Raw genomic sequence first — 25,492 nt, 5'->3', positions numbered from 1 at the left:
CTTATAAGGAGGCCATGACCAGCATGGGCATTGCATTGCGGTATTCTTGTCCCTTCCATCCTGAGGGAAACGGGCTTGTGGAAAGAAAAAACCGAGACATAAAGCAATCTAAAACGGCAAAGGTATTAGGTTCGGGTGTTGGGTGGGTCAAACATTTAATAAGTGTCCAACGTAGTCTTAATAATCTGCCAAGAAATTCTCTAAAAGGTTTCAGTCCGTACGAACTATTGTTCGGGACTAGAATGCATATCCAGGACCTCGATAGTCAAACTTCAGTGGTAGAAAGAAAAAGCTTTGATATCAAAGATCGTTTAGCTATTTTACAGGACTTAAATGAAACAAGAAAAGACCTGAGCAACATAAAGTTGAAACAACAGCCAACAGCCACTGAAGAGAAACCACCTGTCCCAGCAAGACCTGTCTGGATTCCAAAGATTGGGGATCTGGTCAGAGAGAAAATCGCGGTGAAGAAGGAATTTGGGCCTTCTTACAGAAAAGCAGTACCTGTCTTAGCTGTCAACGGAACAAGATCAGTTGTACTACCGCCCCTTGCTGGTAAAAAGGAGAACCGAGTTGTATCCATCGACCTGGTTAAACCACAATCATGTGGCCAATAATAAGTAGTAGGCCAAGTGGACTCCCAAGAAGTAGCAGAACACCAAAGTTTGCTACAAATCAAGAGGTTCAAACTGAGAGACTAATCACATTTGATAAACCTACAGTGAATCAACAAGGACTATGCAACAAAGCCATGGAACTTATGCCTCTTGAAACCCAAATTGCAACAATTCGTCAAGAAACACCTGTCTACAACGATGTAGCCACAGACTATACTAATAAAACAAGGGAAAATCCAGAAGCAATTCCAATAATTGACAGAACTGCGTCAGGCTACTTCATCAACTTCGATGACTTTTCTGAGGATCCGAGCGAACCTGAGGAACAGCCAACATCAACAACAACTTTTAAAGACAAGGCTAAAAAACTCTTTCATCAACTAAAGGAGACCTATCTGATTTCCCCATGGATTGAATTTTGGGTGGTGCTAGGTGTACTTTTCCTCCTGCTTTGGCTCATCATGGTGCTATGCTTGGGACACTTCATTGAGGGAAAATATGTTACAATGGACACAGCAAGCCAGAACATCAACCTGGTCCTAAAGCCACACAAGTCTTCACACATCGAGAAAAGAGAACTTTCTTCAGTAAACTTCACAGCCAATCCATTACCCGGTGGAGTAGCATGGGACAAAACAGATTACGATATATATGGCCCGGTCGAACTCTTGAAGTATCCACATCAATTCAAGGTTTCATTAAGTGACTTTGTAAAACCGAGCACATTCTCTGATGATTGGGACTTTGAAAGTATTAATGATATGATGTCAGACTTAGTTATGTCAGCAAAATTTACAGAACATGATTATTTACAGGGTTCATCAAATTATGATCAGATGTACTGCTACAACCACTATGGTAACCATTATTTGCATAAATCTGCTCAGCCTAGAAATGTTTTAAATTATAATTAATGGGAACATTGTGCAACTCCACCAAAAGGTAGCTCAAAAACATTCTATGAGAAATTCCCATACTTCTCAGGGTTTAACACAAGTGACGCAGAAACATTTTATTTCAAACTGTTAAATAAGACAGAATGAAAACCATGCTAACAAATACAAAATTAATCTATTCAGAATCATTTTATGAAAAAATGAATACATTTGGTTTTGATTTTTGGAAAAATAACATTGAAACGAAAACAATCTGGGGTACTAAAGACTGGCAAGTCCAAGGTATAGAATCATTATTCAGAGCCTGCATGATCCCAGAACAAATTATATTTTTGAATGACACAATTCAACAAACAACTTGTCTTGGCCTAGCCAAAATTAAAGACTTAAACAAACCGTCTATTCCAAAGCCAACACCTGACAGTAATAGCACTACAGAGGTTGAGATAGACGTAGCCCATATTTTTAACCAAAACAGAACACATCCTGATTGGAAGAAATGGTTGATCTGGCCCACAGACACAAATAACTGTCAAGATAGATTCCTGAACAAAATACAGGGGTTCAAAATGACCAGGCCAGACCCTAGATACTCCCAGCGACAACATCCAGGGATTGTAACAACATACAGTGTGGGTAAACTATGCCTCGAATGGCTACATACATCCACACTGGCAGAAATTAAGCAACACTTAACTTTACTTAAAGAAGGTGCTGACTTGCGTGATTTCATTATGGGACCACGCAAACAGCGTGAAAAACGTTTCATAGCGGCCTCTATATATGCAGCTTATAACGAAGCTTGGAAAGTAACTCAAATTAAAACAGCAGAGAAAATACGGGAAATTGACCGTATTAATTTGGAAAAATCACTTTCTGTTGTGGACAATGGGTTAATGACTCTGTCTTCCAGAATATATTCACTGGACAGTATTGTATCTTCTGCAATCGATATAATAGAACAGGACATGCTAATGTTACAACATGGTCAGTCCAAATTGCGTTCTATTGTACAGATTGGCTGGACGTTACAAAATCTGCGTTCAGGCTACGTGCCTTGGCGTTTAATCAACACAACGTCACTGTTCTCTATCTTTAACCTTACTGATATACATATCAGCTTGGCACAAAAGGGAGCAGAATATACAATTCTGAGCATTGAAAAACTTGAGAGATTACCATTGACAATGTCAGAACGACCTGTCATTGAATGGATAAAACACGGGATAATAACTATTTCGATAACGACTTTCCAATTTCGATACTGCCAACAGTATATACAGGCAGGCCAGTATGAAAGGTTGGGTAAAGGATACATCAAGTCATCATGGAAATTACCTTACACTCACACATGTTATATTGAAAAAGGACAGAATGTATTTCTTAGTGGTGATAATTGTGAAAAATCACTAAGTGGTATACTTCTGTGTCAGGGCATAAATTTGCATGGGGCCTGTGAGGGGACTTCAAATAACCTTTCATGTCACCAGCTTGGCACACCTGCAACTCGAATAGAGCCATTCTTTAGACGGCTTTCTAACGGGAGCTACATTCTAATTGTGGACCACAGATGTTGTGGCCTGGTGCCAGGAAAAGCTTATCTCGTAAGTGTAACGTCCAGGGTCACTTGCTGTGAGCAAGTATTGTATCCCAACGACACTCCAGACAGGCAGGGAAAAATTGAGCCCAGTCTGAAAATCTCTTCTATTCGAATTGATACTTCAAGCAGAATGAAGTCTGTTCTTCTACAGACGCCAGTACACTTGACGTCATCAAAAGAAACGTATGATCTCCAAGTTGCAAGGACAACGGCAGAGATTCATAACCTTTTATCAACAAATTGCCCTCTACACTTCGCAGAAATGCTAAATGAAATCTTAAACATTTCTGATACAAATGGTATCGCGAGTGTATTTAAGACAATTTTTTCGGGACTGTTGACACCTTTCAAAGCAGTCCTGGGCATTTTTCCTAATTTTGTCCATTCACTCTTTGGCGGCTTTCCACTCCTGTTGGGACTCGTAGCAGGCATTTTATTTTTGACTCTCCTGCTGCTTCGTTATGGCAAGCCATGTCACAGACTCCAGCAACAATGGAAGAAACGATCCTAGCAATACGCTATCGGGACCGCATAACTAAAGTCCTTGGATTAGCCCGGCTAAGAGCTCCGAATATGGCCTGGTTTCTTTCATTCAGACCCATCTGGCAAAACTGTATCTTACCTGTGTTAAGATGTATGCTGTGCGGAGAAGAATGCGTGTTAGACGTCTGTCTTACACTACAATCAGAAGTACCATTGGATACAGATACTTTGCTGAACCCAGTAAAGGCTCATGCATCGTGTTGTCCCCAGCGGTTACCAATCCTGATGACGGCATTCGTTGAGACTTCACCACTGCGATTGAAGGGTAGTGAAGTGCAAGATGAGAGCAGCATCAACCAGGTACGACCCTCTGTGAGCACTGCTGATCCTGTCATCGATGATAGCAATCATGCTCACGATTGCACAGTTGCGGCATTTTCCAACTTGGTCGAACTTTCACCTGAAGCGGTAAACTGCTTTTTTTGAAAGTCTGTCTGAAATGATGTTCTCGCCCGAACAGAAAGAATAAACTTTTAAGCAAATGAACACTCAGCGTTCCCTGAATTCTGAATTTGGCCTTCAGCTTTGAAAAACAAAAGCTTCTGAAAATATTTGGAACTGTTTTGACTTCTTCCCTTGAAAACTAAACTATTTTTCCCCAATTCCAAAATATTTACTTTTTTTTGGCACTCATCATCTGCTTAAAGTAGAACTATTCTTAGAGAACAGAGCTTCTATTTTTAGGAACTCTAGAGACAATATATTACCTCAGCCTCTAGCATATTTACAAAAGATTGTATTTATATGTGATGGAATGGTCTCGCACTTTTCTTTTCTGAATTAAGAGCCATTTCATGTGTAATTTTCGCAAATCATTCATGCTGCGATATATGTGCATCTTTTTTTGAATGATTACACTGCTTGAAAGCATACAGTACCTATACTCATTTTCGTGTATTTCGCATATACCATTTCAGATGCAAAATAATGTATTTTGGGGTGGATCGGTATACACATGCACCGTTAGATATGTTTACTATTGCTTAGTTTAGTAATTATGGACATGAATTCGTGGAGTGGGTGTAGTGTGTTTTATCTAGGTACCTGAATCAATATCCTATTCTTTGCCCTTGTCCGGTTATAAATCAATAATATCCCTGCAACGGCACAGAAACCCTTTTCATAATTCGGTCATAGCGCATGCTGTCACATTAAGCAAGCCTATTCCTCCAGCCCCCTAGAAAGCACACCGAGTTCTTAAACAAATCCAAGCCTCCAGCAACCTGGGAAATCCCCGCTGCTATTGTTTTGATTTCGTCCGAGAACTCTTGTAAAGCACTGTAAGAACGACCAGTCCTTAGTGACATCTTTATTGACGTCTTATGTCCATCCTTACGTCAACCCCGGCACCTTTCAGGTATAAATATACCAACGCTGCCTTAAGCAAACACACGGTGGTGGTGAATCTGGAGCAGCGACTACTTGCCCGGGAGCCCAGCTGATGCGAGAGCCCACGGACGGTGCCCCTCCCTTTTGACGCGCTGAGAAAGACGCTGTCTTTTCTCTTGCCGAGAAATCCAGCCTCCGGCGTTTCCAGCCTACCCTTGCGGGTGACTGGGATACCGAGTCCTGAGAGAGAGATACCAGCCCTCCTGCCTTCTAATACCCAGGTACTGAACTGACTAAACCCTTACAGAGAATTCTTGAGTCAGGTTCTTGGCAAAACAAACTTAACTTAAACTGCTACTTACTTACTCCCTCCCATGTATTAGGCTTAGGTCAGGTACACCGGGGTAGGCGTAGTTAGAAGCACCAGTTGAGTACGATTAGTCAATGTATATATGTATGTATCTATTTTATCCACTTTAAAGTATCATATGGCTAAGAAACCATATCAATGCTTTTACAGTATTATTTCATAATCCTGCTTTTACTGTATGCACTGTACTTAACTATAAGTATTGCAATTGTAGCAATTCATTTCTCTTGTATGAGGAAAGAGACTTCTCAATAAATAACACCTTTTATTGAAAACGCCCGTCTCTCTTTTTCTCTGCAATCTGGTGAAACTAAGTACGCACCTTTTGACTGAGTGAAATAGCTGTCTTTTGTTTTCACACGACTCTAGAGATATACTCTTATTCAGGGAGAGCAAAGTTGTCATGTTTTATGGTTGTCAGAAACTAAATCCCTTCTTGTCTATCCAGGGAGGTTAAACTCCTCCTCGCCTATTCGAGAAAGTTTCTAGTGAACTCTGAGCTAGCTGGCAAACACTTAAGTCTAATATAGTCAGTAGAGACCTAGTTAACCTCAGTCCTACGTCTACACTACTGAAGATATTATTCCAATGCGCAGAGCCTATTGGGACTATAGGAACTACACTACAGAGCGGTACCGACACCTCGGGACGCTGCAAATAGATGAGGGATACTTAATAAAATTAAGGAATAGAACATCAATAAAGAGCAGGCAGGAGCATGGAAGACCGAAAGATGTGCAGGTAGAGAACGGACAGAAAGAAGGAATATTAAATCGAAGGAAGAGTGAATGGAAGGCGAAGTGGGTGCATGGATTAGTGGGTAGATTGCCTGAGTGGGAAGATGAATGAGTGGGTGAAAGGATGAGTGACTGGATAGGTGGATGGGCAGGTGAAATGATGGCATAGTGGATGGAGGGGTGAATGGACTGGTGAATGGACAGGTGAAAGGAAGGCAGAGCATAGAGATGGATAGGTGAATGGGCAGGTGAAAGGAAGGCAGAGCATCGAGATGGATAGGTGAATGGGCAGGTGAAAGGAAGGCAGAGCATCGAGATGGATAGGTGAATGGGCAGGTGAAAGGATGGAAGAAAAAAAGGATAGGTGGATGGGCAGGCGAATAGATGGCAGATTAAAGGGATTCATGGATGGATGAGTGAAAGGATGGCAGAGTGGATGGATGTATCGTGTGATGGAGGGATGGATGGATGGATGGCAGAGCAGATGAATGGTGGCAGGAGGGATGAGAGCAGAGTGGATGGATTGGTAGATGGATGGCAGAGTGGATGGATGGAATGGGGAAAGATTGAAGTATGGATGAAAGAATAAATGGATTAGAGAATGTAAAGTTGAAATAGTGGATATTTACTGGCAGATGATTGGGAGATATGATGAATGGATAAATGCTTGGATGGAAGAGACAAGGGAACGTGTCTAGGCAGGTTTGGGCTTACTTGCCTCAGTTACTTGGTGCCAGCAAAGCTTTAGTTCAAAGTGGGGGGGTGTTTCAATCATCTGGTTACCCCCATAGTTGCAGCCCCCTTAGGGCCAGAGGAAGTTCCTCGTGGTTCAGAATGATATTTACTTGAAACGTATAATTTCTAATATGTTACATACAATTGATTGGGCTTTGGGTCAGTCCATTTCTTTGAACTGCATGGTTTTGGTGGCTATCTTACTTCTCTGCTATCGATTTGATGGCTTTCCTCCCTATTATTATGATTGTCCTGCCCAGGAGCATTTAAGTCTCACAGTGTTTTTAGTGGTTGATGTAATCAACCACAGTTGACATTCGACCTTGCATTGCAATTCCTGTGAGAGGCTATTTTATCTCCCTCTCACTCTCCCCATCCACCCTATAATTTTGGTAAGCACCTACCTAAAAAGTGGAGTAGTGCAAACATAGAAGGACTACAGAATTATGTGCACATGAGAATGTGGAGGTAAAGGATAACGCTTTACCAGCAGGTGAATGTTGAGACACACCTAAAGTGAGCCAGAGTGAGACAAAATGAACTCAGGGGCATATACAGAAGAAACGCCGTACCCACAAAGTCAAAGTTGGTTTGTTAATTCACCCCTAAGCCTCACAATAGTACCAATCTACTACAGGAATGTCTGCTGCGATTCCCCAGACAGCAGCATCCATCGGTTCACAAGCTTCTTTCATGGTAGGCTGAGGCAGAAATAAGACCATCTCAGCCAAAAATCAAGTACCAAGAATCCTTGTCAGCAGGGAACACCTTTGTCACTGCTGTCTATACACCCTCAAGGATCCAGGGAGAAATCCCGGTGTGGTATGTGAGGCAGGTGAAGGTGCTAGTGAAATGTGTGCGGTGGGAAGGTGTCGGGAATCGAGGTAGGCTGAAACAGACTGTGGGAGAGGAGGTTGAAAAAGGAGGTCGTGTGTGAAAATGTTGGAGAGAGGTGGATAAGCGAGAGGAGCTTGAATAAGGTGTACAGAGCAGCATGTAAGCAGGTAGAATTTGAGAGGCTGGTGTGCTTTGAAGATGCAGGAGACAATGTGTCTTGAAAAAAGTATGACCATAGCTGTTATTGGTGCAGTCTGTGCAATGGCACCGAGGCCCCAAGCCCTGTGCTGCCTGCAGTTCTTAATATGGAAGTCTGAGCAGATTTTGCCTGATGGGGCCTTTCCTAAATTGAAATTGTAATTGCATTTACATAGCGCTTACTACCCCTGACGAGGCACTGAAGTGCTTTTTCAGCAAGTAGCACGCTTCTGCGGAACCCAAAAAGGATTAGTGTTGAATTAATATAGGGAGTTATTAACCCCTTGGCCGCGGCGGTAATTCCGCCGCGGCGCTGGGGGAAAGGGGGGGGGCGCGGAGCCGCCATGCTCGTGACGGAACCACTCCGTCACGAGCCACAGGTGCGCTGTGCTTGTGACGGAGTGGTTCCGTCATGGCCCCGCTAGCTCAATAAAACTTCCGCGCAGGCGCGGAATTCCTGCAGCGTGGGAGGGGCGGCCGCGCCGTGACGGAACCACTCCGTTACCAGCACAGTGCGTCCGTGGCTCGTGACGGAGTGGTTCCGTCATGAGCACGGAAGGGTTTAAATTAATTTGAGCGGTGGACATATGATGTTGACTCTGCAAAGAGGTGGGAGGGCTGGGAGGATAGGAGAGACTCACTTTAACGGAGAGCAAGACAGGCCTTGGCGATTCCGGATTAGAGCGGAGCAGGAGGTTTCCAAAGGCTTCATGTATACATTTGTGAAGCTTCTGCTCTTCTTGAGCTGTGTTGCCTTATGATTATCTGGCTGCAGCATCCCACATCCAATTACAAAGAAGCTCACCTCAAGCCAGCACTTGATGGAGACATCAGTGGATCTATTCTCCCTGAGGGATGGGGCCCCATCAAGTCCATCCCGGCCTGTCCCCCTCAAGAGAGATCAGTCAAAGCACTACTTCAGGTACTCAGGAACTGATTATCCGCCAGTGTGCAAAGGTGGATTCAGGGCATCAAAGTGGCCAAAGTGGCCAATTGGCAACATGTCAGCACAAAACAAAACACCACGTAATTAATACATATACCAAAAACCGAACCCCCAGCGTCAGCTCTGATGATAAAAAATGTGCTTCGGGATAAATGGCTCTCAGGCGACTCTCCTGTGCCTCGTAATACTAGTTCCCGCCTACCCATCATGTCCTGTCTCTATAACATAGAACTCATCCCCTATGCACTATTTTATCCACCACACTCTATGTTCCAGATGCCCCTGTAGCTGTAAAAATATTCCCTTTAAAGTTCTCCACTACTACTAGCATTTAAGATAATAATGTGCTTATATGTAGCGTGAATTATGATGCAATGCGACTCTTTACACACAGTTTGGCCTTAAAGTGTCTTACACCCCAGTTTGGGCTGTGTTCCTCTTAGTCCCCAGTTTGGCCAATGCTTACCTTACGCCTCAGTCTCCAATCTTGCTCGCTCCCCTTAGGCACAAGTCTGGTTTGTGGCCACTTTACACTCAGTGACCTGTGACCCCTGCCCCCCCTGCCCTCACCCTTCTGATATGCTCCAGTCTAGATTGCCCCCAGCCATCTTATGCTCCAGCCTGGCCTGCCTCTGAGCATCAAACCCAAAGAACTTTCTTTAGCACATTTTCATGTTAGGGAGGGACTCTGTAATACCAAAGTGTTAAATCTGACCCTGGCTAAAAAGATGCAGTCTCTGTGACTGTCGGAGGGGATGATTAATTAGGGGCAGGCGGGGCCAGGGGTCTGGAGCAGCAGCTCAGAAGCCGCGCTGGAGAGACCGTGAGAGAGAACTAAGGGAAATGGCACACCTTAATTTGTAACCAGTGCTCCTGGAACGCTTGCTCTAAAAACAGGAAAAAAACATATATATGAGCTATTGGAGACTGAAGCTTGAGAGTTGTACAATTTATTTGAAGACACAGCTTCTAGAAATAATCAATGATAACATAAAAACCACGTAGTACTTGGCCCTGTACCCAGCATTCACTTGAAAGTCACATGGACCAGTTTGAGTTTTACAAAGTACAGTTTAGAGTTGCTTATGAGAGAGCCTTTGCTATAAATACACTTTTGAGCTTTGAGGCTGATTGCGTAGAAAAGGTTAAGCACATATTATTGGGCACACTCACTCACCACTGCATGTATGATATCCTGAAAGTACAAATTTAAACATCCTAAATGCAGTGGAGATAAAACAATGTCAGAGAAAACATAACATTTCAAATAGCGTAATATAACTTTAAATGTAAAAAGGAAAAAGCATTTCATAACAGCAGAATATGCAATGGAGGAGCAGAATCTAAGTACATGAAACCTAAGTACATAAAACAAGGGCTATCTCGAGTAACCCCTGGGAAAAACTCCTGTCAGACACTCAAGTGCAGACGCGGAGTAGTTCAACGATACTCTGGCGGACCAGCCTTTTATATTGTTCAGGGGTGAGGGGCCTATGGTCACGCTATATCACGTCACCTCGAACCACATATCCTTCTGTCGCCTCTCACGCCCCTGTCTGGTGACTTTCCCATCATTGGTGTAAATGTGACTACCTTCTCGTAATTGTGTGGCACGTACGTTAGCCTAGACTGAGTTCCTGCCATTCTGACTGGAAGTTTGTCATTAATCAGAAATGTGTTATTGTTGCTTCGAAAGGGTTCTATTCATGTGTCAATCAGGCAGTTTGCGATAATATTTCGCCACAATTATCCTCAGTTTATCGGATATCTTGCTTGACGTAGTTGTTGTGCGAGCTTCCCTTATTCTATTCATGGCTTAGGTGGGGGACGTGGGGTATGTTGCAAGATTTATTGAGGAACTTGACTTCTACAGCTTGTGGGAAATATACAATGAAGTGGGGGCCTGGTAGGGGTGCGGGTCCTTGCAGACAAGAGCAGCAGGGTGAAGCTTGGGTCAGACCTGCTTTCTGCTTCTGCTTAAGCTAAGAGAAAATGGCAGTGCTCAGGGCAACGTAACTGAGGCCTGTAACTTCTAAACAGCAGGGCCTACACAGGGGTCATGTTGTGCAGGTGATAGGTGTGTCCTTGGATAGCTATGCAGGTAAAAATTCACCCTCCAACATTCCCCCCTCTGGTTCAAATTATTGAACCAATCAACATCTCGAACATCATACTAACTGCATACTTAGCTGGAGATGGGGGAAGTGGCCAGGGCGAGTTATAAAGAAGTAGCTCCTAAATCCTCACCTGGTCCTCCTAGTCTCTTACACATTGTCTCATAGGGACGTACCAAGTCTCTCCCTGAGAGAAGTGGTGGGCCACCATGTACTGGGGACTGGTACTGACTTTCAGAATGAACCTGCTCTAAGTGAGGGTCGGGGACAGTACGCTCTATGTTCAACACTGCTATCTCTACATCTTCCCCTTGTCCCCCGTGCATACCTGTGTTCACATCTGTGTAGTTCATCTCAACTCTTTTAGACCTTATTTTTCTAACATAATGCAACATAATCTGTGTTCCGCAATACACAACTACAAGCACACATAATATAGGCATTATACATTTTAGTACTGCAGATAGCCATAAAGGCGTCCAGTCCAAGTTGGACCAATTACTTAAAACATCTGCTTTTGCACTTCCATCCTCAGGCATCTGTTGTCCCAAATTGTCCAAATCCCCAATGGCCTTTGTAAGTGTTCTGTTATCCGCATCATCGGCCAATATCAAGGCACAGCAGAACGAATTTCCCATCCTGGCGCATCCACCACTATTCATCGCAATTAACTGGTCTAAAACATAGTGTTGTTTCAGAACCACGAGTCTCAAAGGTCGTAGTTCTTCTTTCACGGCGTTGAACCCATCACGGGTGTTGTTAACAAGCTGCATCAGTTCATATCTCGTTACTTGGTGCCATCAGGCATTGTTTTTGGTCTGGAACATGGGGATAACTCCCCCAAGGTAAAGTTCAGCATCGTTGAAATCTTCCGGAATCTCATGGAATGTGTCATCTGAGGAGTACTTTTTGATTTCTCCTTTTCGGTGGTGGGGCAGGGTGACATCACCTGCCATTGGGTGTGTGCGGATGTGGGAAATGTTCGTTGCTGGGACGACGAGATGTAGTTCATGCATTGTTACAACGGAACATAGTCCTTGCCATTGGGGAGGCAACTGCAGATACATATTTTCTCCGCAGATCCGTAGATACCAATGAGGATGGATGTGCCGTACTTCAGGTTCGAATTAAATCTAGTGCTCTTGCAATTGGCATTCCTGCCCACAGGTACCGTCCCATTACCTAGGAAGCAAAGGAGAGGAGACTTTTAGCTTGTATGCTCTTTTCTGTGTGTATGGTGTACCATTACTGTATGTGTATCCTCTAGTTTCCCTCCCCCATAACTCAGCACACTCCCTCTCTGGGGATCCAGATTTGGAAGGTTTAGTTACCCACACTTCTTCCCACCGGAGGAAAGGGTTAGGGGTCATGACCGCAGAAGGACTCACCTCACAAGGCTGAGGGAAGGCTTGAACATATCTCTCGTCCTTCCACCAACCACTTCCTTTTTCCTGCTTGCGAGTCCAGTATTTCAAGAAGGAGGGTAGAGCATTCCACCATGGGGGAGAGCATGTGGCCTAATGGTTAGGGACGTCGACCTCGAAGTTGGGGAACCGGTTTCGAGTCTCGGCAGGGACGCTCAACATCCTGTGATTTGGGGCAAATCACTTGGGGCCTCATTTATGTTTTTTTTGCCATAGGGCAGGCCAGCAGGCCTTGCTGCTGTGCTGCCCTATGGCAAAAGAAAAGGGCAGGTATTTGCTTTATCTATTAGATGTGGCGCATTCCTGTCCTTTTTTCCCAGTTGTGGCTCGCATGACTCGCGGGTGGTGGGGTCGCCAGGGGATTTGCACGTTGGAAGCTGGAAAGGTATGTCAGCCGAGACCTTAACCAACACTGTAAAGAAAATTCCTTGTATAATCCAAGAGGATTCTAATCTTGGGAGGAGGCCTTTGCGACATGACATGGCGAGAATCCGCAGCTAATATATTGGCCCCTTTGAAGCTATATGCCCGTAAAAAATGTTGTTTCTCCCACTTCAAAGGAAGACCCAGGTATAAGTATTGAACCTCAGACACCAACTCTCCAGTACATGGACTGTTCGATTACACTCAAATTGAGCACGTAGGGTCAATCGAGGCCCTACTGTACTGCACAAAATTCTCTCCCACCTCATCCTTTACCTGAATTTTAGCATATAGACCACCAGACTCTCTGGCAGTTCACCTTCTTGATCTATATGATAATATAGCAGATCTCTCACTGAGGTATGCCAATTTTACTGTACTGGGTGACTTCAATGTCCATATGGATTACATTGCAGAACACATTAAATCCTCCAAAAACTCGACCAAAGAGGTCTTTAACTTAGTGCAAGGATTTGTTAAACCCCTGGCAATAAGGAGCTCCACTACCCCCTCAGTAGCTCTCTGTGAAGACTTGGCCAGCTATTTCCAAGAGAAAATTCAGGCAATTTACATCTCCTTTCCACAGTTTGAGCTGGCAGATAAGCCCCCTAGTCCCCGTCAATCACCCAACAATTGGTCAGAATTCTGCCCTTTTAGTTTGAATGCCTCACTTGCTGACCTAAAGAGCATAAGATCGGGCTCGCCTATCGTTCCCTGCCCTGACAGGCTTTTTTAGGCTACTATCCGCTTGCCTCAACCCCTCTTTGAATTCCATCTGGACCTCCTCCATGAGATCTGGCTCTTTTCCTGCTTCTTGAAAAACAGCACATGTTAGACCTATTCTTAAGAAGGAGGATGCTGATCCAGCCATACTCAAAAACTATAGACCCATTTCTTTACTCCCTGTCCCCTCGAAAATCTTGGATAAAGAGGTCAAGAAACAGCTATCGGCCTACCTGAAGTCAAATAACCTCCTACTTGACTCTCAGTCAGGCTTCAGGGCTGGCTATAGCACAAAGACAGCTCTGCTCGAGGTGGCAGAGACTGTTCGCGCTACAGTTGACCAGGGAAACTGTGCAATGCTGGTACTGCTGTATCTCTCTGCAGCCTTTGACATGGTATCCCACTAGATCCTGCTAAAAAGGCTTGGAATGATGGGAGTGATTGGAACCATACTTGATTGGTTTCTTGAGGACCGATATTAACAAGTTTCCCTCCATCCCCACAGCTCATCAGCAAAACCTCTTACTTGTGGTGTGCCACAGGGATCGGCTTTGAGCCGACCCTTTTTAATGTTTACCTTTCGCCTCTGGCCTCTCTAGTTGAACAATGGGACGTTAAGGTTGTCTCCTATGCTGATGACACCCAGCTGGTGTTTTCCTTTAAGGAACACACGGAGGCAGCCCTTTTCAACTTCAGACAGTATCTGCTCAAAATCTCTTCTTGGATGACAGATAACTGTCTGATGTTGAATACTGACAAATCTGAGGTGTTATTTTTCAACCAGGTGCATCCCCCTAGGTCAGAACTTTGGTGGCCAGTAGAGCTTAACCCCCCCCCCCGTACCTGTAGAATCTGCAAGAAACCTAGGGCCATATTATCAAGAAAGGGCAATACATTATCGCCGCTTTTATCGGCAGGAAACTGCCTCTAAAGCTGCGATAATGGGCTTGATAATGTGCCCTTGTGAATTCCCATAGAAGCCCAGGTTTTGGTGTTAACCTGGGCTTCTATGGGAATTCACAAGGGCATATTATCAAGCCCATTATCGCCGCTTTAGCGGCAGTTTCCTGCTGATAAAAGCAGCGATAACGTATCGCCCTTTTTGATAATATGGCCCCTAGGTTTTAAATTTGACTCTGCACTTACCAGAAAAGCTCAGGTCAGCCATGTCTTCTCCCAGTGCTTCTGGAAACTAAAAAACCCTACATAGGTTTTTCCATTTTCTCCCGATGGACTGTAGGAAAACGGTGGTGCATTATGGAACGCCATGCCAATACACATAAGGAAAGCCAAGACAGAAAGACTGTTTAGAAAAACACTGAAAACTTGGATGTTTAGCCTCCCTTGAATTTCATAGTGATCACTATCCCTGCTTCTGCTAGCGCCGGGACACCCCCTTCGAGGGTAGCCGTGTGCTCTATAAGTGGTAATAACAATAATAATGTCTGGACCTGTGGAAACTTTGCCAGGAAGTAAGACTGTTGTGCTGCTGAAAGGACTACTACTCTGCTTGACTGCTGCCCTGCTGGAATACTGCCTTGCTGGACTGCTGCCTTACTGAATTGCTGCCTTGCTGCCTCTTGTCTTAGCCAGAGAGATTTATACTGTACCTGAACCCAGGAATCCAGGAGTAACTCCATGGGTTAGTCTGTTGGCCTCCTGTTCACAACCACCTGAACCAGCACCCACATCAAGCAGTTGCAAGCCCCTGACCCACAAGTGGTACCCTTCTGGTCCTGGACCCTTGGAAAACATGTCCCTTGGTGTTGCCCAAGGGAGGCTGAATTGAAGTTTTGGGTCTCTTTGCGACCACAAACGGGCCCATTAGTGCCAAAGCCTTGTCACTTGCACAGCCCGCCAAACCAAACTTCCGTCAGACCAACCCTTCATGCTACAGCATCAACTGCTCACGAGTAGCCCCACTGCAAAACTCCGGCTGGCCGTTCATCACGACCACAGGATCTTCTCGCTACAGTGACGCCCGTCCACAATGCCCTGCCTGCTCTTTGCGCTACATCGACGACCATATATGAAGCTTCCCTGCTCCTCGAGGCTCCCTCCACCTTGAACAGGAGATTTTGCACTGGACTGAGAAGGTAACTTTTTAACAGGATGAACCTGTCCTGTCCTGTCAGAAGGAGCAGCTAGAAAACATATAATACCTACAGCAGAAAAAATAAAATGCCACTTTCCATCTTCACTTCACTTCATTTCATTTTTAATATTATAGTGTGAAGAATCAAAGAAAGAGTAACAGAAACCACAAAACAAATCAGAGCAAACTAGCCACTCACAAAGATTCCATTGTAAATCTATTCCATTTGTTGCAAGACATTAAACCTTTCTCTGGAAAATTGATTGTTGTATGTTTCTCTTTTTGGGTGTTTGATGCAAGATCTTCTTTTACCAGAGGAGCTATAAAAGTTTAAAGGAAGTATATGTGGTCCCTGAATCCGACCTATACTCCATTGCAGTCCGCCTGAACTTGTGACTTTCTCCCTGTCTCGTACGATGAGAAAGCTGCGAGTGACTCTGGACTTTTTTCCACTGTTTTCACTTAAATCTTTAAAATTGCACATCTCTGGTTCTAATGCTTTTTATTTATTTTCTTGTTTTGGTCTTGATTTATTTATTAAATTATGCTCTATGTTTCTAAATTGGTGTGGATTTTATTCTCGATTTGTGTTTACTTTATTACTGTTTGAAGTGTTGCATAAATAATTTACACATTGCCTTCAAGTTAAGCCTGACTGCTCTGTGCCAAACTACCAGAGGGTTGAGCACAGGTTGATTTGGGGTTTGCATGTGCCTCTTCCTGACAAGGATTGTGGTTCATTCTTGAGTAGGGTGTTTACTCCCCTTAACCAGTAAGCCAATTTCTCACACATTTCAAGACAGATGTGCATGCAATGGTTTGTGGAGCTAACTATAACATAATATTAGGAGGTTTTTGGTTTAATTTTGTAACCATATCGGATTTCTTTTTTTTTTACATACATATGCATGAACATTTTACATGTTATGAAAGTCAGCATAAAACCGATGTTTTAAGCTGGATCTTAATACATCCTTCATTATCTTTCATGTTGGACTTGGGCCTTAGGGCAGGTTCACCCCTAATCTTTTTGCTTTTATTTGTGACCCAGTGTTAGTGATTCTTGGGTCTTTGCGCACTTTTACCCTGTGTCCCAGAGTAAAGTGCGTGTGTGTAGTATGACTGGCCTGCCCTCCCATAGGAATGCATGGGGAATGTGTGTGTCCCTGGTAGTTCCTGATGTGTGGGGAGTGCAGGCTCGAGTTTGGTATGTGTGAACTCGTGAGAATGAATGCTGCGCGATGGTATGTGCGGCTTGTATGTGTCTAGAAGGGAAGTGCTACCTCTGGACATTGATGTATGTGTGCAGTGAGGGTGCTGGAGCGTGATTGGCTGGAGCTGGCTGGCATGCCAGGCTCCAGGAAGTCTGGATGGGTCTGCCCGGTGGTGAGTGTGAGATCAGCATGAGTGATGTGTGGGAGGAGTGCACCTGGGTCCTGGATGGGCTGGGTTTTCCCCACACAATGCTGGCTCCGCCCCCCTGTGGTTTGTCTAACGACCCAAGCCTCCCCAGTGAATGAAAGGGGTGGTTGGGCCATCAAGGGTACTCCCCAGCCAGCTGCAACTGGTTTTCCCCCCACCCTGCACCTCCAAACAAAGGATTTCTTAGTATAAAAATGGGGCTGTGTCCCCACAGAGTTGTTCTACTTTTGGATCCTTGCCAGAGGGGGCTGTTGCTGCTGCTGGGGCCAGGAGGACCGCCACTTGGCTTGTCTCCCTGCCTGGAGACCCAGTGTGCTGGCTCTGGCCCTGCCTTGCCCCCCTGCCTGCCTAAAAGGACTTTGCTGGACCTTTCTTTTACTTACAGCGCCTGGGAGCGCTGCCTTTCATTGTTAGCGCTGGGAGCGCTTTATTTTTACTCCTAGCGCTGAAGAGCGCTTTATTTTACCCCTAGCGCCTGGGAGCGCTTTGTCTGCCTAGCGAGTGCCCACCTCGCTGATTTTTGAGTATTTTGTCCGCTGGCAGGTGCCCACCCTGCCAGGGACCTTGCCGCTGTTTTGGTACCCCGAGCGAGTGCCTACCTCGCTTAATATTTAGATTTAAAGCCGGTGCCCACCCGGCATTGCCCCGTGTATCACCGCCGCAGCACCGGGCCGAGAGGAGGCAGCCGCTGACGTCACGAGAGGGCCGCGCTGGGATTGGCCCAGCCGGCGGAGATTCCCTCGCGTCATCGGGCAGAAGCTCTGTGATTGGTCCCGACCTCAGGGACTCCCGTAGCGTCATCCCGGGGACGCACAGGGATTGGCCAAGCCTCGAGGGCTTCCCCGTGTGCACCCATGAGACAGCCAAGCCGCCCAGAAGGAGAGCCGACCGAGAGTGAGAAGCGCCGCCCGGGAAGCAGCCGGTGAGTGCCGAAAGGGGGGAGGAAGCTCCCTGTGTGCTTCGGTGCCTGCGAGAGGCACTGCGGTGATTGAAGCCCCCAAGGGCTCCGGGGGCATAGTGGTTTCTTTGTGCCCCGAGAGGCCCCAAGCATCCCGGGGGTGACAGAGCGGCCCCGGTTGGCAGCGGGCCGCTCCAACGTCCACAAGTACATTCCGAGTCCACGAAGGACTCCCAGCGACCCCGCATTCTTGGTGATCGGGGCCCCGAGGCTCCAGCCCACATATTGATCTTTGAGCCCCGAGAGGCTCTGGGGGCCATTTTCATTGTTTAGAGCGCTGAAGCTCTTAATCCTAGCCCATATTTGTTTTGCGAGCCAGAGAGGCTCTAGGGGGACACAGCCAGTTAGTTGATCAGAGCCCTGTGGCTCCCACACTGTGTTCTCTCACCTGTGTTCTTGAGCCCACGAGGCTCCAACGTTGGCCAGCAGTGATTCACAACTGTCCAGCACTTAGTGGACAGTTGCTACGTTTAGGCTTTGTGTTCTGGCTGCCTGCGCAGCCTTCCCTGACATTGAGACTCAGGGCATTCAGCCCCTTGCGAGGCCAGTTGGCCTGAGGGACAGTTCTAGTGTTGTGCCATGTGCACCCTGCGCATTATGATTTACTGCTTATGTGATTCCTGCGCAAATGTTCTACCTGCACCTCTGAATGTGTTTTAATGTTTCATGTGCAATTGTTTGTTATTACCTTTGCTAAAAGTGACCTGCTTAGGTGATTCTTTATGTGTTATTCCCCTTTGCTAAAAGTGACCTGCTTAGAGGAATGTTTGTTGTTACCTTTGCTAAAAGTGACCTGCTTAGGTAATTGTTTGTTTTATCCCCTTTGCTAAAAGTGACCTGCTTAGAGGATTGTTTGATATTACCTTTGCTAAAAGTGACCTGCTTAGGTAATTGTTTATGGTTTATTCCCCTTTGCTAAAAGTGACCTGCTTAGAGGAATGTTGATGTTTTATTGCCTTTGCTAAATGTGACTTGCTTAGGTGATTATTTTAGGTTTCCTTCCCTTTGCTAAATGTGACTTGCTTAGGTGATGGTTTTCCTTCCATAGGTCCTGATGATAAGGTCCTAGTTCCCTGCGTGATTTCCCTACAGTGTTTAGGGTGGCGTAGGAGGTATTTTCCCTTTACCAGTAGTTACTGGTTGTATGCTACATTTACTATTTCTGTGTTACAGTCATTATATGTTTATGTGCTAAGTGTTATACCTACAAGTGTTATTTCTAAAAAGCGCATACCCCTGACAGTGGTCCAGGTGGCCCTGTCCTGTACATAATCCCTTGTAAATCTTGCCCGTGCCTGTTGGTACATTGTAAAGTGTGTGTGTTATCTAATGTGGTTTTATTATTATAATACAAAGGCTATTTTTGATATAACCTTGTGTGGAGTTTCCTTTGTGGTGGGCCTAGGGTGTTGTCGCTGGGGTGCGCGCGCAAACGCTTTACACATCGCCTCTGAGATTAGCCTTGCTGCTCGCGTCACGTTACCTAGAGGGTGAGCAGGGGTTGTCTTGGTGTGTAACTCCCTTGCCCTGACTTAGAAATGATGATCCCTGACTGACCTTGGCGTGAGCCTTGGCCGGCCGGGGGTCCCGTTTCTAACATTGGTGGCAAGCGGCGCGGATTGGACTTGCGTTTGCGCTGTACCACAGTGGCGACAGGCCACACTACAAAGCTCTGCAATTTTAGATAACCACTTTTTGGGGATTATTGTTTTTTAGGGAAGATCAGTATTGCTTCTCCTGAAAGGTGTCATTTTGTAATTTCTGTCCAGTACATTTGTTCCCCGCCCTGCTTCCAGAGTTTGGTACCTGTGTCTTTATGGTCAGGTTGAGAAGTCAGGGGTGGTAGAAACTGCCTTACCAGTCCGAGGGGAGGGTGTGTGTGAATGAGTGGTGTGTTACACTGGACAGAGGAGTGCAAGTTCTCTGAGATAGGAATCTTGCTGAATTTTGTAATTGTGTACTCCTGTGTAAGCTCAGACCCCCAGGTTCCCTGTGTCAAACTCTTCTTGAGAACGTCCGCCAAAATGGAGCCTGTTTTTGATCTCTGTTGTCTTTTTAGGTACAGTAGGTCAGAGCTGGTCAGATTCTGTGAAGAGGGCGGCATGGAGGTGAGTGAGTTGGATACTCAGTCCCAGCTTAGGGACAGCCTGATCCTATGGCAAAAGGGTCAGTGGGATCTTGAGCACAGTGAGAGAGATAGGGCCCGGGCCGCACGCCATGAGGGTGGTGAGTCTGTGGAGAGCCCTGAAGAATGTGAGTTGTATGATGATGACAGTGGATGGATATCAGCAGATAGTGAGGACCCCATAGATAGGGAGTCCCTTGCTGGGTCCAGTGTCAGTGCCAGCGCCCCATCCCTTGTCCTGTCCCCAGAGGAGTGGTTGGATAGGAGGGAAGAGCGGGAGCATCAGCTAGCGATGGAACAGCTCAGGTTGGAGCATGCCAAGCTAGAGGCTGAGAGGGCCTTGTTCAGGGAGAAGGTAACCCTAGAGAGTAGGTTATCCCCTGAGTGCAATTTTGATTTTCTGGATTCCCCAGGGAGGGTTGAGTCCAGTGGTGGCAGCTATTTAAGTGTTAGTGTAGACAGTCCCACTCCCAGTTCCCCGAGTCTGGTACCTGTTTCCCTAGAAGAGGAGAACAGGGCGAAGTTCAGGAACCTTAGGAAACCACCTCACCAGAGGTGGGCGTATTTTGTGGATGACTGTTCTGATGCAATGTGGGATTGGCTGACGGCTAACTCGGACAATGAGGTGGACGGAGTAGTGAATATGTTCCTCAAAGAGCAGTTGCTCAGTGTTGTGCGTCCAGAGTTGCGCCAGCACCTGCTGAAGTTGAAATGTTTTTGTCCTTGGGACCTTGCAGAGGAAGCAGAGCGCTGGGACAGTGCGAGAGGTTCTCTGGAGTCATTAGTGAGTGATTCCAACAATAGTGGGTCAGGTGTCCTCCAGCCCAGCGTGGTGGAGGAGGGTGAGAGTAGCCCAGCTAGGTCCCAGGTTAGTGAGGAGGGTGTAGGGGCTGACTGCCTGTCTCAGTGGAGCAGGAGTGAGTGTGTGACCGAGAGTCCCCAGACGCCCGAAGCCCTGTCACAGAGCCTGGATGGTTTCTTTAGGGAACACCAGGATGGGAACCTAGGCTTGCCTGTTAGTTCACTTGAGGGAGATCTCCTAGTGTGTAGAGGACCTGGAGCATCTGTAAGCGGAGCTTCTATGGTTCTAGAGTCTGGCAGTACCGCTCCAGTGGGGAGGGTACAGGAGTCCAGCGAAAGGAGTGATTGGGGAATAGTATGTGAGTCCCCAGAAGTCCTGGAGTGCCAGGCATTGGTTCCACCAAAGGTTTTAGACCGGAGGTTGGAAGGCCAGGTTCAGGATCCGCCTGACCTGAAGGGTGGGACTACTGTAATCAGTGTCCTGACCAGTTCTTTTTCCAGAGGTACCGCCCCGGTTGGGAGGGAGCAGGACTCTGGAAGGGGGTGCAGAGGGTGGGAGAGCCCACCTCTGACCCGGTGCAACCTGAGGGGTTAAACCCCAGGTTGGGAGAATGTTGTTTAGAGGGGACCCCTCGCAGGAGGAGGAGGAACCCTAGGAGAAGAGGTAAGGGGAGGAGAGCCTTCCCTGAGACTCCTGGTCCGCCTGAGGTTGTAGACCCTAGGTTGGAGAACCAGTGGCAGTCTAGCCCTGTCTTGCAGACAGGAAGGGTGGAAAATGGCTATTATGTGCCAGGGGTTACTACCCCCCACTTTGTGAGTAGGCAGGATCCAGTGGTACCTGGGTGGCCTAGGGCCTGGTCCTGGCCGAGGGCAGCTGGAGAGTACCAGTGGGGTACCCCAGTTAGTCCCTACAGTAGTTTTAGAAGGAACCCTAGGGGTTCACCGTGGCGCAAAACAGGAGGGTGTCCCTGCAGTTGCGGGCCCGCGTCCGTGTTTTATCGCCCCAAGCAGGGAAGCCCATCACGGTGGTGATTGGTCTGCCCTGCGTTTTGGCTGGAAGGGGGTTGTGTTGGACTTGGGCCTTAGGGCAGGTTCACCCCTAATCTCTTTGCTTTTATTTGTGACCCAGTGTTAGTGATTCTTGGGTCTTTGCGCACTTTTACCCTGTGTCCCAGAGTAAAGTGCGTGTGTGTAGTATGACTGGCCTGCCCTCCCATAGGAATGCATGGGGAATGTGTGTGTCCCTGGTAGTTCCTGATGTGTGGGGAGTGCAGGCTCGAGTTTGGTATGTGTGAACTCGTGAGAATGAATGCTGCGCGATGGTATGTGCGGCTTGTATGTGTCTAGAAGGGAAGTGCTACTTCTGGACATTGATGTATGTGTGCAGTGAGGGTGCTGGAGCGTGATTGGCTGGAGCTGGCTGGCATGCCAGGCTCCAGGAAGTCTGGATGGGTCTGCCCGGTGGTGAGTGTGAGATCAGCATGAGTGATGTGTGGGAGGAGTGCACCTGGGTCCTGGATGGGCTGGGTTTTTCCCCACACAATGCTGGCTCCGCCCCCCTGTGGTTTGTCTAACGACCCAAGCCTCCCCAGTGAATGAAAGGGGTGGTTGGGCCATCAAGGGTACTCCCCAGCCAGCTGCAACTGGTTTTCCCCCCCACCCTGCACCTCCAAACAAAGGATTTCTTAGTATAAAAATGGGGCTGTGTCCCCACAGAGTTGTTCTACTTTTGGATCCTTGCCAGAGGGGGCTGTTGCTGCTGCTGGGGCAAGGAGGACCGCCACTTGGCCTGTCTCCCTGCCTGGAGACCCAGTGTGCTGGCTCTGGCCCTGCCTTGCTCCCCTGCCTGCCTAAAAGGACTTTGCTGGACCCTTCTTTTACTTACAGCGCCTGGGAGCGCTGCCTTTCATTGTTAGCGCTGGGAGCGCTTTATTTTTACTCCTAGCGCTGAAGAGCGCTTTATTTTACCCCTAGCGCCTGGGAGCGCTTTGTCTGCCTAGCGAGTGCCCACCTCGCTGATTTTCGAGTATTTTGTCCGCTGGCAGGTGCCCACCCTGCCAGGGACCTTGCCGCTGTTTTGGTACCCCGAGCGAGTGCCTACCTCGCTTAATATTTAGATCTAAAGCTGGTGCCCACGCGGCATTGCCCCGTGTATCACCGCCGCAGCACCGGGCCGAGAGGAGGCAGCCGCTGACGTCACGAGAGGGCCGCGCTGGGATTGGCCCAGCCGGCGGAGATTCCCTCGCGTCATCGGGCAGAAGCTCTGTGATTGGTCCCGACCTCAGGGACTCCCGTAGCGTCATCCCGGGGCCGCACAGGGATTGGCCAAGCCTCGAGGGCTTCCCCGTGTGCACCCAGGAGACAGCCAAGCCGCCCAGAAGGAGAGTCGACCGAGAGTGAGAAGCGCCGCCCGGGAAGCAGCCGGTGAGTGCCGAAAGGGGGGAGGAAGCTCCCTGTGTGCTTCGGTGCCTGCGAGAGGCACTGCGGTGATTGAAGCCCCCAAGGGCTCCGGGGGCATAGTGGTTTCTTTGTGCCCCGAGAGGCCCCAAGCATCCCGGGGGTGACAGAGCGGCCCGGTTGGCAGCGGGCCGCTCCAACGTCCACAAGTACATTCCGAGTCCACGAAGGACTCCCAGCGACCCCGCATTCTTGGTGATCGGAGACCCGAGGCTCCAGCCCACATATTGATCTTTGAGCCCCGAGAGGCTCTGGGGGCCATTTTCATTGTTTAGAGCGCTGAAGCTCTTAATCCTAGCCCATATTTGTTTTGCGAGCCAGAGAGGCTCTAGGGGGACACAGCCAGTTAGTTGATCAGAGCCCTGTGGCTCCCACACTGTGTTCTCTCACCTGTGTTCTTGAGCCCACGAGGCTCCAACGTTGGCCAGCAGTGATTCACAACTGTCCAGCACTTAGTGGACAGTTGCTACGTTTAGGCTTTGTGTTCTGGCTGCCTGCGCAGCCTTCCCTGACATTGAGACTCAGGGCATTCAGCCCCTTGCGAGGCCAGTTGGCCTGAGGGACAGTTCTAGTGTTGTGCCATGTGCACCCTGCGCATTATGATTTACTGCTTATGTGATTCCTGCGCAAATGTTCTACCTGCACCTCTGAATGTGTTTTAATGTTTCATGTGCAATTGTTTGTTATTACCTTTGCTAAAAGTGACCTGCTTAGGTGATTCTTTAAGTGTTATTCCCCTTTGCTAAAAGTGACCTGCTTAGAGGAATGTTTGTTGTTACCTTTGCTAAAAGTGACCTGCTTAGGTAATTGTTTGTTTTATCCCCTTTGCTAAAAGTGACCTGCTTAGAGGATTGTTTGATATTACCTTTGCTAAAAGTGACCTGCTTAGGTAATTGTTTATGGTTTATTCCCCTTTGCTAAAAGTGACCTGCTTAGAGGAATGTTGATGTTTTATTGCCTTTGCTAAATGTGACTTGCTTAGGTGATTATTTTAGGTTTCCTTCCCTTTGCTAAATGTGACTTGCTTAGGTGATGGTTTTCCTTCCATAGGTCCTGATGATAAGGTCCTAGTTCCCTGCGTGATTTCCCTACAGAGTTTAGGGTGGCGTAGGAGGTATTTTCCCTTTACCAGTAGTTACTGGTTGTATGCTACATTTACTATTTCTGTGTTACAGTCATTATATGTTTATGTGCTAAGTGTTATACCTACAAGTGTTATTTCTAAAAAGCGCATACCCCTGACAGTGGTCCAGGTGGCCCTGTCCTGTACATAATCCCTTGTAAATCTTGCCCGTGCCTGTTGGTACATTGTAAAGTGTGTGTGTTATCTAATGTGTTTTTATTATTATAATACAAAGGCTATTTTTGATATAACCTTGTGTGGAGTTTCCTTTGTGGTGGGCCTAGGGTGTTGTCGCTGGGGTGCGCGCGCAAACGCTTTACACATCGCCTCTGAGATTAGCCTTGCTGCTCGCGTCACGTTACCTAGAGGGTGAGCAGGGGTTGTCTTGGTGTGTAACTCCCTTGCCCTGACTTAGAAATGATGATCCCTGACTGACCTTGGCGTGAGCCTTGGCCGGCCGGGGGTCCCGTTTCTAACATTTCACATTACTTCAAATCCACACATTCAACATAGATTGACATTATTTTAAAGATGACATCATTCCGATGTTTGTATCACAAGCCAGATCTTCATCCCAATTGTCTCAAAGGCATGAATTAACATGATTCTACCCAGTGCATTCAGACAGTATTTCAGTGAGCTGCATGATGTCACCACCTTCATCAGATGTCTTTTTTCATATAAAGGTCTATCTCTGTGCCATCTCGACACATCTGTTCTTAGATTGTTTATCTCAATGTGGTCAACACTATACCTAACTTGATATGTCAGTGCTTTAACTAAACTTGTTCTGATTCCCCATCCACTTTCTCAAACTTTACCAGTAACCAACCGCAAATTCTAACGGTTTTCCAGGAATGCTTGAATATTGATACACCTATGCAAGCGGTCACTCCGCATATCATGTTATATGAATTACCACTTAGTTAATTTTCGTGCCATTCATGTTGTGTCGTCTATTATTTTCGATTGAGTTTCAATGAGTTTTCTTCCTTGCTGTAGAGATCAAAATTGAATGC

At 46.9% G+C, this 25,492-nt stretch overlaps 1 protein-coding gene across 1 annotated transcript in view; it reads left to right on the top strand.

Annotated features, from left to right (window-relative positions):
* The window catches only part of LOC144761640 (alpha-tectorin-like), a 317,960-nt gene that overhangs the window by 266,803 nt on the left and 25,665 nt on the right, over positions 1-25,492 (top strand). The window lies entirely within an intron of this gene.

Source organism: Lissotriton helveticus, chromosome 6 (genome assembly GCF_964261635.1).
Source record: "Lissotriton helveticus chromosome 6, aLisHel1.1, whole genome shotgun sequence".
NCBI classification, from domain to species: domain Eukaryota; kingdom Metazoa; phylum Chordata; class Amphibia; order Caudata; family Salamandridae; genus Lissotriton; species Lissotriton helveticus.
Note: the sequence above shows the minus strand (reverse complement) of the source record. Positions and strands in the feature narration are given on the sequence as shown.